At 35.0% G+C, this 16573-nt stretch overlaps 1 long non-coding RNA gene across 1 annotated transcript in view; it reads right to left on the reverse strand.

Annotated features, from left to right (window-relative positions):
* The window catches only part of LOC128201071 (uncharacterized), a 53944-nt gene extending 43102 nt beyond the window's left edge, over positions 1–10842 (reverse strand). The window contains exons 1-2 of the long non-coding RNA XR_008253056.1: positions 10380–10842; positions 3306–3404 (exon numbers count right to left, since the gene is read on the reverse strand). This is a non-coding gene — a long non-coding RNA (uncharacterized LOC128201071). The remainder of the gene's footprint in view (positions 1–3305; positions 3405–10379) is intronic.
* Positions 10843–16573: the final 5731 nt, after the last annotated feature.

The following is a 16573-nucleotide window of genomic DNA, read 5'->3' on the forward strand; positions in this document are numbered from 1 at the left end:
GAGCTCACAACTAAAACCTCAAATGTATCGTAGCGGCTCAATGGTTGAAACCATTCATATTTATTATCTAACATCGGTGTTGATTTTAAAGTCGTCAGTCAAAATGTCAACGAATCGTTTTTTATAATACTTTGCATATTTATCTATAATGGATACCAAATCATGGTATCTCGAAAAAAAGGATAGACTGTGTGGAAGATGATTAATTTGTTTTGATGTTTTTTACCGAATAAATTGTACTGAATTTAAAAAATACTAGCGATGCGACCCGTCTTTGCATGGATAGATAGAAATTTCGAAAACATAGCGATTGACACTAGTAATGTTTCTTTCTATAGGTGAAAGAATTTTTAAAAACCAGTTAAGTAGTTTTATTTTATCCATTACAAACAAACAATAAAATCTTTCCTCTTTGTAATATTAGAATAGATAATTAAAACTTGGCGCAACATAGAGAAGTACGAGTATATTTGGCTACATTTTTTATTTCTTTGTTAACAAGTCTTTTAATAATACGTGACTTTGAATACGATTACAATCTAATGACTCTTCAATTTCAACGATATTTGAACGATTCGTGTTTCTGAGAATTTAGCTACGAATTTTCGATTAAAACACTAATAGTACCTTTGAGTCAAACCACTTGTAACAATCATGATGAAAACAACACGGCATTAAGACAAATCAATTTACACATGACTTTAAAATCACATAAGTCAATCCTATTATTTTTGCCTCGCAATTTAATTTTATAAACATATTAAATTTAGAGAGCAATTTTATTATCAGTCAGTCATTATTGACTTACGATGAATAATTTTTATATACAGCTAGCTACTGCATAATATGAAATCTTGGTATGTTATTCGGCTCGACACAGATAACGTGGGACCACAGTTTCTTTTGTATCAACAAGAAGGACAAACGACAAGGAGTAAACAATTTAATATTAAAATGTTTTGAATGTAATATTTATTGATAATTAAGGTCGAGTCTCGTGTAATATAGATAAGTTCAGTAATTTCTACATAATCATAAAAAAAGTGTGAGTTTATGCAAAATTTATGCTTATAATTATACGAAACCTGTCATATATACTAAAAGAAATTAATAATACATGTTCATCTATACTAATATTATAAAGAAGAAAAATTTTATTACTTGTTTGTAATGAATTAACTGAAAAACTCAAACGATTTCAAATATCTTTCATCTACAGAAAGTTTCATTATAAACGAGTAACATAGGCTCTATACTATTTTCAAAAATTCCATCTACCCGTGCGAAGTCAGGCCAGAACGCTAGTCTGTAATAAGACTCTACATTACGGTGACAATATGAACCCAACATCACATCAGCTAGTATCTGTTTACTGTTGGACACAGACCATCCCCAATTCCTTTCTCCATGCGCGATCTTCCGCAATGCAAACCGGGGGCCATGTATTCGTTCCGTAAGTCACAACGCTAACTGGAAGCCAGTTGAAGGAGCCAAGCTCATCAATTTGCCACTCAACATCTTTAGATTGTATATAATATAAACCTAGTCAAAATTACTATTGTGAAGTTTTTATTGTTATTTGTATGTAAAAAGACCGTTAGATTTATATTTGTGAAATAATTGCGCAGTTACTTGTACAGACGGAAAAGAATTGTTCCTAATGAGGCCGACTGCCCACATTCCTAGCAACATACTCTATCAGGTCGACCACGCGGTTTCCCCTGGAAACCATCGTGGTTAATTATTGTTGAATTTGTCACGATAAACCAATTGACCTTTATCATCATTTTCACCTATCATCCCTTACTGATACCCTGTTAGTGTATACCGATAGCGCCAGCGGGGTCACTGTTCATTACCACCCATTACAAGGCACTTATATGTTACCAATTTTATAATATTGGATTTATTATAATTTAGAATCATCACGCACACAATAAAATAACAATAACAACACAACAATAAATAATATCCTCTTTATAAAAGGAAAGCGGCAAGAAAAACTGTAAAGAAAACTAGTAATCAATCTATATAAACATGTCGGGCAATAGGGATTGGCCCGTATGAAAACAATCGTTACTACAAACAAGCCGTTAACGTCATTCCGTGATAACCATGATGTTATGACAACCGTATCGTATAACGCACTCGCGGAACGTCATACGTTATCTGAGCTACTAAATATATAGAACGATCTGTTAAATAAGTAATAGTTAATATTAAGTATATTCCGTAAGACGTCAAAAGTCGTTTTCATATGTATATTGATCAAAAATTTTAAAACTACTCTGTAAACAATATTCTGTAGCAAAAACGACAAAATATTTGTGACATTAAAAGGATTTTATAATAACAAAGTAAATTGATATTACGCATCTATTCCATTCGGCACTCACATTGATTGTATTATGTGGACCATTTTAGTTTGTCTATATCACTCTGTATAGATATTGTTATTCCAGAACTGCTGGAATTTTCCACTTAAATGCCAGGGATACGATGGATAACTAAGCAAAATACAACGCAGTCTATGTGCCATGTTGTGGTAATAAAGTTGGCAATATCCCAAGATTACCGTGCGGCGCGGCGGCAGTATTTCGTGTTCCTAATAATCGGATCAGAAACAATATTTTAAAATTAAACAGCATAAAAAATGAAAGAGGTATAAACATTTGCACTTTTTCACAAATTGTAGTGACCTAAAACTACACAAATATAATAAACGATGAATAAATGTTTTGGTGTGAGATTTTAATTTGGATGCGCAATAGAGTACCTATTACATTCATATCTGTTTAATACGTACTTTAACTGTAAGGTCTGGTTATTTAAAAGCTAATCTTTTTTAAACTGGTTAGGGTCTGCGTGTTGTTGTTTGTATTATCAGATATTAATATTGTCAATTTTTCATAACAGAAAATAACTTTAGTCCACGAGCAAGTGATTTGATTGGTGAGGTTATGTGGCAGTTTTTATTGTCATTTACTTTTTACTTGTTAACTTACTACAACTATTTACTTATTTAATAATTTATTAGTAGGTAAATTTACAATTTTAGAAAAAAAGTTATCACTTTTGTCATGTTAATTTACAGCGGAGTTCTAAAGAATTTTAAAGTAATTCAACTATCAAATTGTTTAATATCTCTTTAGATCGCTATTCACATTTATATAAACGTGTAGTCAACAAAATTATTCGGCATGGGTATTCACACTGAGTAAAATTAAATATTGTTAATGCCTGTACAATCCCTTTTTGGATTAATTAATTTAAAAACTCTAATTGACTCATAGCACTAAACTCACCTGAAAAATCGATGTTTACGCTATTTTGTAGTCTTGCGTTCCTAAAACTCCATATTCCACTTGATAAAAATGAAAACCAGGGTACGCCTATCTCCATTTCTGAAACAAAAAATAAATAAACTTACCTATTTGTCTAATATGCGCACGCATAAAACGTTAGATATAAAACTCTAATTAAGAAATTATATTTCCGCTAACAAATCTAAAACTGTTCAAGATTATAAACATGACATAAATAAAAGGTACAACAAAACTTAAAAAATATCACGTCCCGTGCATATGATTATTCAAAAATCTTACAAGTTGTTAATTTGCTCAATAAATTTAAGTAATATCTATTTCTCACAAATAAATTCAGATTTTACCGTTAGAAAATACTCATCACGCATATAATATGCAAATTCTATAAGCATTTCTCAGTGCCGTCAAACTTGCGGCTTACGTGCCCACCCAATAATTTCACATTTCCAATTGCAGAATAAATAGGTATTATACAATTCAAATTTCAATCGAAAAAATTCTAAATTATCTTACATCTGAAATTATAATTCGTTTGAAAAAACAATGCTAAAAAAGCAAAACTTCAGAATTTGTTCTCCTTGAATGATGGTTGGATCGTCGACGTTCCACCCTATATTTTACAAGCGCTCCCCATCCAAACAGCCGTAAGCAATCCCGCTGTGATTACAATATAGATGCCAGAATATGATAATATTTTAACCACTTAAAATAACACAGGAACAGAACTCAAGCGTAATTCCACTGTAAAACTTTATTTTAGACATTTGTCATATAACGGAATTTTTAATTTTTACCTCAATATCGACATGCACAAAAGCAGAACGCGTTGCACAACTTAACTGAAGTTTTTGTGACTCAGGGAGACTTGTTAAATACCAGCGGTCGACTACCTGCGCATTGGTTACGAATAGACGCTTCGCCCCAACATTCTCGCAGTCCCAAATCCTTTCAGTTAAGGGGCTTTAATGTATTGAGCCCTAATGTTTATAGCGCTGTTTTAATATTGCGTTACGTGCCGATATTTTTAAACATACTAAGGATATTTTAAAACAAATTTAATCTTTCACCTTTAAATTACGGAACAAAAGAATATTTAAAGGTAACTTTGTTCTGTAATTTGAGCTTTCACCAATAGTTTTGACTAAGCATCGAGAGTATTTAATTCACAATTAATGAAGCGGACATTTGAAACGACACATTCGCCACAATTAACAAAATTAGTTCATTAGTCGTAGTAGGTATATTACATGAGACTGACTACGCATCAATTAGGTAGTATGATTCATAAAAACTAATATAATGTCTTATACATTATTTATGAAATACGTATTTAAAGATTAAATTATATACAATTCTGACAAATCAAAGCTTTCTAATTTAAAGGTCGAAAGAATCGTAAAATAATGTATGATAATTTAAATATCACCTGCTGTCATACATAAGTAACGTTAATACAAAATGCATGCAGCGACGCTCTACTTAGTATAACGGAACGTCGCGTGGCCAGCATTACAGGACCATAACCAGTTTTTAGAGACTTAAAGCCAAATCATCACACTATATTTTCTACCTATTTGCAGATATTCTCTACCATAATAGTTATACGAATCTTTCAACTATGTATGTGTTCTGAACCTGATTTTTAATAGTAGTTTTTATATCTTTACTTAGTAGAACGGGACGTCACATGGCAGGCATTACAGGAATATAACCAGTTTTTAGAGACTTGAAACCAAATCACTGTACTACATTTTCTACCTACTAGCATATATTCTCTACCATAATAAATATACAAATCTTTCAACTCGGTATGTGTTCTAAACCTTAATTTTGATAGTAGTATTTATATCCATTTAGAAAACATACAATTACAACTTATTGTAAATGTCTTAACATTATTTGTGTAATATGACTCTACAAAATTCTATTAAATTACCTACCGCCAACTATGCAACTATGCAACACCAAATATATAATTGTACTGTCGTTCCTAATAAAATACTCCGAAAAAAGACCTCAAACATTAAATGAGTCGTCCTTATCCTAAAAGATTGTAAATTAGACGCCACAATGAACCAACGGACGGTCAGAGCATGCAGTCTTTCATTCAAATTCGATAATACAATTCCTAGTCACGTATCTTAGCACTTCAAGTTACCAAGTGTGGCGGCCTCGAGCCAGGTTCAATAAAAGTTATAATATCCGCTCATATCAATTATATAACGGCCTATCTATATGAACATTAGTAGATATTATTCATGAATTCCCGGTGATGCACTATTTATAATAAATTAATGATTAGATATATTATTATTACGATAATGTGTCAAATCTAGTTTACAGTGAAAATTGTGGGCATTGTTCTGTAGAATTAAAATAGCAGAGCAGAGCGCAGCTTGAAAAGTGAAAATTTAAACGGTACACGTAATAAACGCAACCAGACTAAAAATTAATGCACTATATAAGTACTTACGAGAAAATGGAAAAAAATAACATTCAAAATCAATTGAATGTTGAAATAAGAATTCGACGATAAAATTTTAAGATAATACGCGAGGAAAGTGGCGCAAACAAATCCATGAGATAATAGTAGACAACTGCAAAAAGTGAATAAGTATGTATAAGAGGGAGGGGGCTTTTGTAACCGATCGAGCATGGATTCGAATAATAGCTTTCCAAACGCACTGGGCGACAAACAACAATGTTGCTGCGAGGTGTTGCGCAGTGATGTGCAGACTTTATTACAACGCTGCAAATATTGAACGCCATCACGAGATAACTACATTAGCTTCAGATCTTCATTTGCATTTTAGATTGTTCGTGTGTAACGCACCACAAAAGTAACATTATTTTTTGTCCTCTTTTATGAATGAGCTAATTTCTTTTGACATGATTCACAAATAATCAAAGATATATTAGTTTCTAGTTCTGAATCTATTATTATCTATAGTTAGTTACGGAGATATATAAGGTATAACAATATTCATACAGTTAATAGGATTTAAGCAATAAGTTATAAGATTAGAATTTTAGACATTTATAAAATACAGTTATTTTTCATACAGGTAAGATCGAACCAGCAATAATTAGTTTTTTAATATTTATATATATTTTAGCTGCTTAAGTATTTGTCTTACACCGAAACGATGGACCGTTCGTTACTATCTACTAGGTATATCTACTAAAAGCTTATAAAAGGAGAGACAATATAAATACTTTTTATCAACGATATTGTACAAGGAATAGGTTCAAAATTTAATGGAAAAATTATTCTGAAATTAAACAGATTAAAAAGTAAATCTACCCTGAAATTTCCACCACAAATAGGGGAAGAAGATCAAGATGATCCTCTTCCTTTTACATCTCCATCATATTGAAGAACTTGTACAAAAGATACGTGTATGACAAGTGAACTAACAAATCCCATGTGCTACAAGGAGCCTACAATTTAACCGCAGAATTCGGAGTTAGTTAATTAAATAATAATAAAAACATTACTCTGATTCAATCCGATTTGTCTAAAGTATCTCGTTATCACTGTGATCAAAGATACTGAACTAAAAGTTTATAGAGGAGATATAGAAACTGAATGTGTTCACTTGGATGCGCATGTCTAACACGAGTAGGTGTTATGTCGCTCTCAACCTCGACGCATTGCCTGTATAGTTCTCATTGTAGAATCAATTTTTTTAGGAATTTAATACATTTTTTAGCTATTTCATAATATTATCGAAATAATGATGAGGGAAAATATAAAACCTGTATGTCAATATAAATAAACTAATAATACTATAAATAAATATAACCTGATATTATATTCCTACTATTATAAATTTGAGTTTGTAAAGGTATTTAGACACTTGTAAGTCGATCACGCTTGAATATCTGAATAGATTTGAATGACATTTGGTTCTCAAATATGCCATGTCCTAGATTTACCATATTACCATGGAATATTTTTACACTTTTTGGGTCACAGCAAGTAGTAAATATAACTGAAGGAATGATAAAATCAGATCGGTTAACGTATTGTAACGAAATCACTAGGAAATAACCACGATGATTATCAGGGAACCTTTTGTCAGAGAAATACAATGGGATATATTGCTGGCAATGTTACTGAGTAAGTAGAGTCACCAGATATCATTATGGTCTGTTTCAACAGAACATTCAACAGAAATAAAACTTTCACAGAAACACTCTGTAAATGAAATTAATAATAAATCGAAACATTCGATCAATTAATCAATCTTTTATTTGTACGAATATTGGACATCAGCGCAAACTGTCTTATGGTCTAATTAATTGTTCGTTTATTTTTATTTTCATTAAGTTCTATTTAATAAAACTTATACTAACAAGATCCTAATGACCAACTGCATAAGCTTATTGAGATAATACTTATTAGATTTATGTACATATATGTCTCATACAACAGATGCAAGAGAGATGAACTTTCTTCGCATACCAAGGATTGCGTGTGCCATCCGTGCTACGGCAGTGGTTCCGTTGCAGTCCACTTCGCACGCGGCTTCCACTCGCACAACTAATCAGGCCCGCAACAGATTTATAATATTTATATATGATTATGCCCATTTTATATCCAGAAAATAAATTGTCAAAAATATACCCGCTACCCTTGTACAGATAATAATTTAACTAATTGGTATTATAATAACATAGATTAAATTCTTTATGCATCTAGGTTACTAACCCGGTTGAAAATATCGATGTCGTATCAGGGACCAGAAGATGCGTGCGCAATCCTTTCGCACACTACTTACTTAGTGAAGCTATATGAGAACACAAGATAATTATGTGAGTACTATCACAATAACAAGAAATATTTTTATGCTTTTAATACTTTAGTAAATGACATATAAATTTTGTTACTATGAGTACGTGTTTGAACGAAGTTATTACCTGTCTATTGTAATTCGCCCTATTCAAAGACCTTTTATACATTGTGATATTCTCTTTAAATCACATCATAAACTATCTGCTAATATCTGATTCTTCAATATATTGTCACATTATATGTAATAAAATAAGAAATGTAATAGATATTAATATTACGGTTTCCTTAGATAACTTTAATATGAAATACCTCATTTTAAATATCAAGTATATATTATAACTTATATAATAGAACTTTATGGAAACTTATTGAATTATACGATCGATATTTTCAGTCATGTTCACTAGTAAGGTGTTACGGTTACGCTTACGATGTTTACTAGTGTTAATGCAAAAAGTGCATCAGTACCGAATATAACAATTAATATTAGATACTTGGAAAATTTTACGTTATAATAGCATAATTGTTATTCATACAAAGTCGACAGATGGCATGTGTAAATATTTTTTACCATGACAAATACAAATATACTACAAGCCACACATGAAAACTACACATTGTACTCAAAATAATGTTTTGATCAAATTAACAGATTGTTGAAGATTCTTTTAAATGTAGCTATAGCTTTAGACCTAATTCGTGCTTAGGCTAGGGTTTAATTGGAATTACATTGATAATTTTGGTTTATTTCTTATAATTAATATTATTTTTATGGAAAGCCAAAATAACGTTATAATGGTCATAGATCTATGTATGAACCACATGAACACGTGGATTTAAAACGAGAGGCCCGCAGAGGCGAGCTGGTCATTGGCACGCAGTTGCGAGGTCTTCGCCCTACGCCATCTCGTGGCAGTAACTGACCTAAGACTAGGCGCACCTTCGCCGCTGTCGATGGTCGCACTGCACCTGGCGACCGACCCGAAGCTCGTTTTTGTGCTAGCTATCTGTCGGTGGCAGTTTATTTTAATCGTGCGCGCGCAGATGGCGCGAGCGCAGGGGTCGCACGTTCACCATATGGGGAACGATTGTGCACCCTAATGAAAGATGAACAGGGTGTAAGACTGGTCTGTTCACCAAGTCTGTGTTGTAAACAAACCGGGTGAGGGCAATGGCTGCCTGCCACTCCCCGGTCCCCGCGCTCTACCGCGCCGACGACGCCATTCAACCGGGAAGTTCACGCTTTATTTTTAGCGTTCCACGAAACGGGCAATGCTGATAATATAACGGCGTTTGCCGGGCCATCTTGTAAAACATTTAGTATATGAATTGCTCATCAGCACCTACTATTGTCGCATTTCGAAGGACCTATACAAGAATCACAACATTTCTCATATATCCACAAAAATCCAATTCAATAAATATAGTCACTCATAAAGTCCGCAACTTCTTTAACAATACCAAATTGATTTGAGAGTAAACCTAGCACAATTACATTCGTATAATAAAATAAAAAATAAGTTATTAAACCAAGTACAATATATATCTACGGAGAAGAAAATAAAAATGCATCCACTAAACTGGATAAGAAATAATCTAAAAATGCCGCTATCGTAAGGCGTATAAGCAAACGGCATCGCTCTGCCGACGGGAAATAAAACGTTGAGTCGGCTATTTATAAAACCGGTCTCGCGAAAATAAAAGATTGTGTCTTCACTGTTCCTGCCTCCTATAGTAATTTTATTGATGAAGGGTAGTATTCAGGAGGCCAGGTGTAGAAACCGGGGTCAATAGCCGCGATACCACGACAAGTAACTAAGCAATGTCTCCGTTATGGGACGCTACACGTATGCTGTACGATGAGCATTTCCGTCGTCGCTTCACCTAACCACCGGCATTGACATTGGAGTTGCCAAGGCCCTAAGAGCCGCTCTAGGGCCAAGAGCGCGATACCGCTTCTGAGAATTGTTGTCTTCGGCAGCGTCGGCGGCGGCGGTGGGCTGCGAGTCAATGACCTGAGGGCGAGGAAGGCGCGGGAGGGTGCGCGCGCACGCAGCCGCGCCCCGCCTTTATTTATTACGCTACGCGCGGCGCGCTCGGCGCCGGCAATGCGCGGCGGGGCGGAGGCCGCATTCCGGGCGGCCGGCGCCGCGGTCCACCGTGCGCTGCGAAAATAACGCGCACCATACCTTCTAATGGACCAACCGACGTCAGTAATCGAGTCACACTTTAAAATAAACTAACTCAAAACTTACTCATTTTCGAAATTGAAATGTGAGCACGTGCGCCAACCTCGTGCACCATTGTAGAGTCACGGGAACTGCTACAGGCACCAAAGTCACTGTCCATGGTTACAATTGTTCAAACTAAATCGCAGAGATGCGTATCGATTAAGCCAACACGTCTTAGTCTGTATGTAAGTCAACACTGAAGTTCACATGGCGCGCGCGAAGTGTCGAAGCGGAGGAACGGCACGCGCGTCAATTTCGATGGCAGTATGACGCATTAGTGAGCGCGCGGCGCGGCTCTACAAAGTGCGCAAGCAGACGGGGAGATGAAACGGTTGCGGGGAGCTCGCCCCACCTACCCGACAGCTCCGTGCTGCCCTCTGCATTGGGCTCATCGACCGCGCTCGCCCTCACCGCGGCACGGTGCTGCTACCATGCCACTTTCACTGTACCGCAACACGACGCGTTCCCGCCCGCGCCCATCGGGACACTGCCGCCCGCACTCATCATCCATGCCCACAAACACAAAAATGATATATTACTGTTTTCTCGATGACAGGTGACCAATCAGACAATTCTGGAAGTCGAATAACATGAAATTAAAAATATTAGCTACTGTAGCAACTTTGATCACAAGGAAGAGTCCTTATTAAAAAAAAATTGTATCTGGACAATAAACTACTTAAAACGTTCACCTAGAATGACAGCTATGATGCTCGTTGAACTTAATGAACATTCATTTATAAGTAGTTGTTAGACCTACTAGTGCAAAAATGTGCAGTAGGTATTTTTTATGGGATGATAATGAAATGATAACCCTACTAACAGGTAATTGCGCTATCGGTATATGCAGGAAAGGACGCTGACACCAGGAAGGGATGACATATGAGCATGATAGTAGGTCAGTAAGAACATCATGACAAATTTAACAAGAGGGATCGAGTTCGATCTGACAGGGTAGCGATAGAGCCGTAGATCCCATTACTAACAATCCCTTTTCACTCAATTCTACAATATTTGCTCATTTGTCCATGCACCGGCCAGCGATCTACCACTTTAATGCATTCCAAAAATGAATAATTTATTATTTTAATGAATGGAGAACATTATTATAGACTAGGTTAAAAAAAATATGTCAAAATAAATGTTATTTTTATCGTATAGTTCCAATTACGGGAGAACTAAATTGCATGACCGCGTTGACGCGCCTTGCTTCCATCACAATCGATAGCGCGTCATGATTCACAAACTATCAAAAAAACGCTGAGTCGACCGAGTGCCTCTGGTTCGCTACGACCGTGGTAGCGAATGGCGATACGTAACGGACCGACGTGTCAACAACCACGCGTACGTACGAATCGTGCTTCTCCACATCTACTCTGCCTACTCTCCCACGTAATTGATAGATGAGGAATCAACATGACCGGATATTTCATATGAATGATTGTTATTAAAGTATTTCGACAATAACACTTTTCCAGAAGTAATAAAGGAACGTCAAAAAACTGTTTGAAAGAAACTAATAAAACATAAAAATCTGTAGTAACATTAAATGTGTTTAATAAGACAGTGTTTATAGAACAGGTTAGTAGAGTAATCACATTAATAGATAAATAGGTGCAGGTCATTTAACTCTATATAATGTTATACAAAAATCTAAATTCACAGTGAATTATAAAAAATGATGCCTTATCCACAAACACAATGTTTCCTAGATTAAGCACTGTGGAGTTTTTCAACGGCATTCAATGAACTAGTTTTTTTTTTCACTCACTGACGCTTGAGTAAGTACGGCCCCGAATAAGAAATGAAACGCACGATTGTGGCCTCTCTAACGGGTAGTCATTTGGAGCAGATTGCCGGTGCACTAGGATCCGTACGAAATCAAAAGTGCACAGGTGACTACCTACCTTTTTTATTTTCATTTTGCCGGAACGCCAATAACGAGGGCGTCGATCATGATGATGCAATGCTATTGTCTATTTGCCAATGGAAGCAAAGAAAGTATTGTGGCTGTTTTCAGGTTTTAATTAGACAAATTAGTGTCCAAACTATTTATTATTTGATTGTCTCAACAAAGAATGTTACAAAGTTAAGCGAGTTAGTTAAGTAAACTAGTAACTATTAAATGACAACACTATCAGATGATGGTGTGTTGTCATTTGATATTATCCATTACACCATCATCTTTCTGTCCTTATTCCAAATTATTTAGAGCCGGTGTAGGTAATACAGTTTTATCTACCATTCTCTGTTTGTAGTCATTTCAGTATTCATTCCCTCTCTATACAAATCATTTTTATATACTCCAACTGTCAAATGACTAATATACAAGAAAAGTATATTAAATTAAATTGTTATAATTAGAATTACAGGGTATCTAAAACATCTACTTCGAGACAATAATTCTTTTCAGAATATTAAACTAGAATAAATTCTACTATAACATAATAAGTAAAATAATCTATAAATAATAATTGTCATTATAAAAGTTTCACGTTTTATAATGTTAGTAGCTTTATCTATAGATTGAAACTCTACAAAGCCTAAGACAATTTGAACAATAAACCTTTCACGCTACATTACAAAGAAACTTTACAAAGTTTTTTTTAGATTTACGCAACTTATTAGATATACCTGATAAAAAAATAACGTATAGCTAAATAAATTATGTATGGTTACTATACACCACAGACTAATTAAATTTTATAAAAAAAAAACTTATAAATATTAATTTTACATTTTTAATAGACTAAATTAAGATGTCGTCACTCGTAAACAAATAATTATTATCTGACTTTCAAAATTAAGTGATTTTTGCGCTGAAGAATCTTCAAACCTCAAATCATGTAAAGTTGCAATCAATTCTACACCTGAATTGTAATTTTTGTAATATAAACCGATCAACAATTGCAAGTGGTATGCGAATACCTGATTGTTATGAGCATGATTTCGATGTCGTTTAAGTACACATGTTATTTTACATCCTGCAGTGTAATCCTAAATGGCATACAAGCTGCCATATACTAATGTAACTGCAAACTATTCTATTATTATTATTCTGCGCCTTTCTACGTTAAACACACATTTGATACAAACATGATTCGCGTAAGTATATTGACAGTTCAAAAATTATTCAAAATTTGTAAAATTCTAGTCACGAATAAAGATTATCACTGTCGGAGTACCCTTAAAAAATTATTAAATTTATTAAATTTTCTATAATATTAACATTCCTTAATGTCTCTCCGTAGTCTGAAAAGCGAGACATAAAGACAGAATACATCGCCCACGCTAGGTCCACAGAAATAGACTCGCGCGCACCGCCCGTGACTCAGCGCAGACAATGGGCCTGGCGTCCCCGCCTGTGACAGCTTTCGCCAATACCCACACGTCACTGCAAGTATTTAGCAAGTTTCAAAGACGCGAAATATTACTTCATTCTACTATCGCATATCTATATAGCATGATAAAGTAGATGCTTACCTGACTGAGGTCATGAGTGTCGAATGAGAGATCAGAACTGGCCGTTAAACTTAGCCCGCATTAGTGCCAACTACAAATATTTTTATCACTATTGAGTCTATAACAACTATTCTAAAATAATGTATTATCGCTGTACACAGAAAATCACTATCTTTGAATTATGTAATTTAAAAAAAAATAAAAAGTATTGAAATCCAGTTAATTACCAAAACAAAAAACTTTTATTCTTGATTTAATAATCAACTAATTAAAACTTATAAGTTTTATTGAACAGAATTTCATTTCTTTACTTACTTAAAATGCATATTGCCTATCATTACACAACGGTAATAACAAATTATTTAGTATTATAACAGTTTAGATAATTAAAACATCAATGTTGTAATTCATCATCATCATCATATCAGCCGTTATCTGTTCACTGCCGAACAAAGGCCTCCTCCATTAACTAAAAAAGTAATAACTAATTATTTAATATTATAACAGTTTAGATAATATAAATTTGTTTTAATTTATCTTCATCATATCAGCCCTTATCTGTCCACTATCGAATATAGGGCTCCATATAGGACAGTCTATGACTGCCATAGGGTATTTTCTATTCAGGACTATTATCCTGAACCACCTGCAACTAATGACACTCTGCAATGCATTTCAAGTCGTCACACCATCTAGTAGGAGATGGTCCTGTATTTGCCCGTACGAGGTCGCCAATCAAGAACTTTTCTTCCTCATTGGTTGTCAGTTCTTTGAACAATGTGACCATTGCCACTTCTACTTTCTTATCATTCGGGCTATGTCAGTCACTTTGGTTCTTTTGCGGATATTCTTATTTCGGATTCTGTCATGCAAGGAAACTCCGAGCACAACCCTCTCCATAGCTCGCTGATTAACTTGAGGCTTTTCCATATGAACAACCGTGTAGGGCCATGTTTCGGTTCCATAGATCATCACTAGCAACACATACTGGTTAAAGACCTTCGTCTTCAAACTATGAAGCATCTTAGATAAGAAGATGTGGCATGGTTTTTCAGACGCTGTCCAAGCCGAGTTGTAATCATAGATTGACCTCTCGCTTTTGTTTTAATTATTATTATTTAATAATATATTTTAAAACCAGCACCTAACAGAGCAATAATTTTTGAGTCTATAAAAAGGCGCTATGGCATGGACATTGGATAAACAAAGACCGGTCTCACTCTGCACATACTACACATTTATATGGTAATATTAAGACAATCTAACTTAAGATTCCCGAAAGTTTGTCACTTCCATAAGATAATCTAAACTAGCTCGAACGTCCACTTCATAAAGCCGATTCTCCAAAAAGAAGCCGAGGTAATATCGTTTCAAAATAAACTGGTATATCGTTAAAAAGAGTTCAACAAACTCTGTTAAAAAAAAGTTAAGAAAAATTCGATCAGGATTCTGTGAGGCCAATCACGTTTCGAACGGTATTGTAATGATGACGTTTGTATACCTGTACCGTGGTCATAAATCCTGAAAGTCGACTCATATCTGCAATCAATTTTAACATGGCGTAGTCAGACGCTATTTCAGTTCACGAAGTTCGGTTACTCAAATATTTTTCGAATGAAGTGCTTGGCAAACATGACCGGTGGCACATACTAATGCAATGCTAATCATTACGCCGGACACATATTAATTTAAGTACGGCACTTTTGCAAAGTAACCGCACGACACAGGCCTCCAATCAGTAACGGTCTAGATTTTCATGGAAAGGAAGCCAACGTAGCGGGTTTGCATGCCCCTCGGCATTGTGATGTGCAAACTAAAACAACGTTGAAGCATCCATTATCTAAAGGCATATAAAAAATTGAAAAAAAAAAACATGTAATGAGATATAGAAGCAAAAATTATCTATATATGTTAAAATTTATAAGTACTTATAAATAAGTAAATGGAATCAACAAGTTAATAACGCTACAGTATAAATGCGGCCAAGAAGTTACGGGAACGGGCCTGTGAATATTTTTGCACCGAGCATCGCAGCGGACTGGTCCAACGGCATTCTCTGCCGCTACCACAGCACAACAAGCTAACACAGCCATAATGAACTAAATTATTATTATACTTACCTCTTAGCAAAGAGTAAATTATTATTTACAATAGAAAAATAACGGTCGTGGCCGTAACGACGTTTCTGAAAATACGTATACGAGGTTTGTCCGGAAAGTACGTATAAAAGTTTTTTAAAAATTTTATTTTACAATTATTCAGGTAAATCAATTTTATCCCCTTCAAAGTACTCCCCCTGTGACATAATGCACTTGTGCCAACGCCGTTTCCACTGTGAGAAGGCTCCTTGAAAGTCCTCTGGTTGTAGGTTTCTCAGCTGCCCCGTCGTAGCTTTTTTTATCTCATTTATGTCCCCCAAATGCCGCCCCCGAAGTACCAATTTGGTTTTTGGGAACAAGAAGAAGTCACACGGGGCCAACAACAGTCCTCACAGCAAGCAACTCTTCGTGATTTTTGATCCGGGGACAAAAGCTTGGGAACGATCTTGGCGCAAATTTTTTTCATTTGAAGTTCGTTTCTTAGAATTTCGTGGACCACGGTTTTGCCCAAATTAAGCTCTTCAGCCACCTGTCTGACCGTTAAACGACGGTCCCCATTAACACAAGTTCGAATTCTTTCCACGTTTTCGTCGGAATGTGAAGTGGAAGGACGTCCTGAACGTGGGTCATCTTGAACGCTTTCTCGGCCCTCTCTGA

Source organism: Galleria mellonella, unplaced genomic scaffold, assembly GCF_026898425.1.
Source record: "Galleria mellonella isolate WM207_F2 unplaced genomic scaffold, CSIRO_AGI_GalMel_v1 utg33, whole genome shotgun sequence".
NCBI classification, from domain to species: domain Eukaryota; kingdom Metazoa; phylum Arthropoda; class Insecta; order Lepidoptera; family Pyralidae; genus Galleria; species Galleria mellonella.